The sequence below is a fragment of the Cricetulus griseus genome, chromosome 6, assembly GCF_003668045.3.
Source record: "Cricetulus griseus strain 17A/GY chromosome 6, alternate assembly CriGri-PICRH-1.0, whole genome shotgun sequence".
Classification (NCBI taxonomy): domain Eukaryota; kingdom Metazoa; phylum Chordata; class Mammalia; order Rodentia; family Cricetidae; genus Cricetulus; species Cricetulus griseus.
The window spans coordinates 117292667-117295710 of record NC_048599.1 but is presented as its reverse complement, the minus strand read 5'-3'; the positions used below and the strand labels follow the sequence as shown (position 1 = coordinate 117295710).

The window sequence follows — 3044 nt, the reverse complement described above, 5'->3', positions numbered from 1 at the left end:
TACATGGCAGGGGATCATATCTGTCTAAACTCCAGCTTCTGCTGTTCCTGCACACACATGCTACACACACACACACACACACACACACACACACACACACACACACACACACAAGTAAAACAGGAAAAAGATTCAATATTCTCAATATTGGGTCTCAAACTGCATACTTGGGTTAACAGAAAAGATGATAAGAAAGCACCTTTTTACTCTGGCTTGTGCACCCTAGTCTGGTTCAGGAGTTACTATCTGTTCTGACTCTTCCTACATCATTCCAGTGCAAGTGTTAAGGGCTTACACGCAAGAGACACCGCTCTAGCTCCAGTCCTCATTTTAGAGATGGAATGACTGAATTACTGAAGTCAGGCTACCATTTAAGGCTCAGTTTTACAGCCTCCCTTTCCCTCACGTTTTCAGAGACTTTATTCTGTGATCTCCATGTGGGCCAATTTGGAAGCCGGTTCTTTATGCAAGTTCTCACTGTTGTCTTACCTTCTATTTCAGCTTGATCGCCAACTCCCAAATAAGACATCCTTCCTTTCCCTTTAGACATAAATGGGTTATTTCTTTGGAGAGAAGCCAAATACCCTGTAAATCTTAATCTCTCTACCCTAAACTGTGTCGATTGTTTCCTTCCTCAATCAGATTGTATTTGCACGAGCTTTCCCCATCACAATGTCCTCACTCCCTTTCGCAATTACAGACAGCGCCCTCTGCTTACTTCCCTACCAGCGTAGAGCAGATGTTGTGTAGCACAGGGGCTTATTTAACAACAGAGAGACTGCATCAGTGTTGGAAGGGTGGGCAAAGACAAAGCCTTCTGTCTCCTCTTGGGCTTTGTTAGTGGTGAAGGCTCAGTTGACAGTGTTTTCTGAGAACAGAGGGAGTCCTTATAGGGAGAAGGCCCCCATTCCCATCAGAACATCACAAGTGGTGATTTGGGACAGCTTTCCTTGCTGGGGACAGTTAGGGTGTAAGGGCTTCTGACCCTGTCACTGCTGCTAATTTTAGGGAACATTGCTTCTGCCGTGTGTTTGTGACAGCAGAGCTCTCATCACTGTCTCCTGAGCGGAGCCCACTGAGCTCATTATACTATTATGGGCTTACTGTCCCAACGACAGTCCTTCACTTGCTGTCTCTTTATCATCTTTAAGATAAACAATGAGGAGCTGAGTTATTATCTGATCACTAATTAAAGTGAAGTGTATCAAATGCACAGAAAAGCATACAACAAGGGAACAAATAGTCCTCGTCTAGTCAGCTTCACATTTTCCAGTGTACTCTAGTTTCATTTTAACAAGTACATCTGTCTTCTTTGAATCTTTTTCAACCCTGTTTCTCTTTCATCTTAGGGGGCTCTGCTTCACTCAAACCTATTTATCATTGTATCCATGTTTTACCAGGTAATTATATCTTAAGCACTTTCCCTTTTTATACATTTATAGTTTTTTTTTTCCCATTCAGTGTTATGCTGGGGGATTATTCCTATATACAATACAGCTCTTTACTCATTGGCAACCCTTTGTCACATTCCACTATACATACTTTACTATGTATTCTTAGTGAATTCCTTAGTTCCAATATCACCAACTCTATGTTGTCACAAATCTTTTTGTGTGCATCTCATTTTGTACCTTTTCAAGGATTTCCCGTGGATGTCTTCAAGGGATGTAGCTGACGTGCTGAATGACACACACAAGCTCGAATAAACCACATCTCACAATGCTCAAATCCAAATGACTATACACAATGTATGGAAGTACTTAATGCTCCACAATCATCTAATCTGTGTATATATACAATTTGAAGTTTTGGAAACTTTAGCTGTGCTGTCAACTTTGGAAAAAAGTATCCCAGTTTACCATGTTGAGTTGGCATTGTACAAAAATTAACAGCCATATTGGTCTAGAAATGTTGAACTTAATTTTTTTTCCATTTGTATAGGGGTAACGCACTGCATTAAATATGTAAGGTCTTAAAAAAAATGAAGGGATTTTGAGAGCCCATCCCTTGTGAAGGGATGCTCTCTTGACCTGGACACATGGGGAAGGACCTAGGTAGACTTTGGGGAGCTCCTTTTGAGGGCCTTACCCTGCCTGGGGAGTGGAGGGGGGATGGCTAGGGGCAGGTGGGATGTTGGGGGGAGAGGAGAGAAAAAGGAGAAGGGATTGAAATCTGAAGCAAGCTTGTTCCTAATTTGAACTAAAAAAAGAAAAAAAAACAAAAAAATCATCTAATCTGTGTAGTCCGGACAATGAAAACAAAATTTATTTTGTTCTGAGTACTGCAGTTGCGCTCAATATTGGCCTTTTGGGTTTCTTTTCTCTATGTTTCTTGTTTATCTTTCTCTTTTAATTTTTTTATCCTTATTAATTTACAATTGTCTCCTGACTACTTGGAATATGAACTTTCTGTCAGCTCTGTACAATGGAAATGTCTTCTATGTGATGCTTTTGTTTGGTGTTTTAAAAATACTCATTTTTCTCTTCTTTTGCCGATGTCTTTGTATGCTGTCTAGGCTGGCCTTGTGGTCCTGGATGCCTTCTGAATACCCAAGACTACAAGTACATGCCATTGTACCCAGCTCTGACCAATGCTGAGTATAGGCAAAAATAATTCAGCAAGTCTAAAGGGATAATTATCTAGTGACAGAGAAACTATGATAAAGAAGGTGGCTTTCCCAGGGCAAGCCTCACTTATTGCACTTTGATATGCTGACTTTTGCGAATTGGAAAACTTGACGATATAATTTGTGGTGGACTGGGGTTGAGTTCATGCTCTTCTTTGATTAAAAACATGAAGTGGCTGGGTGTGGTGGCACACACCTTTAATCCCAGTATTTCAAAGGCAGAGGCAGGCAGATCTCTGAGTATGAGGCCAGCCCTCTCTGTAGAGCAAGTTTTAAGACAGCAATGGATTACACAGAGGAGCCCTGTCTTGAACTTATGCCCCCCAAAAATTCACAAAGGAAAAAAGGGAAGTATAGTAGACTTTTAGTTTTAGTTTCTATCTCAATATAGCTTTCCTTATTATTGATATCTAGTATT

At 40.7% G+C, this 3044-nt stretch overlaps 1 pseudogene; it reads left to right on the top strand.

Moving 5' to 3' along the window:
* The first annotated feature begins 2631 nt into the window (after nucleotides 1–2631).
* On the top strand, nucleotides 2632–2785 carry LOC113836287 (annotated as a pseudogene).
* The last annotated feature ends 259 nt before the right edge of the window (nucleotides 2786–3044 follow it).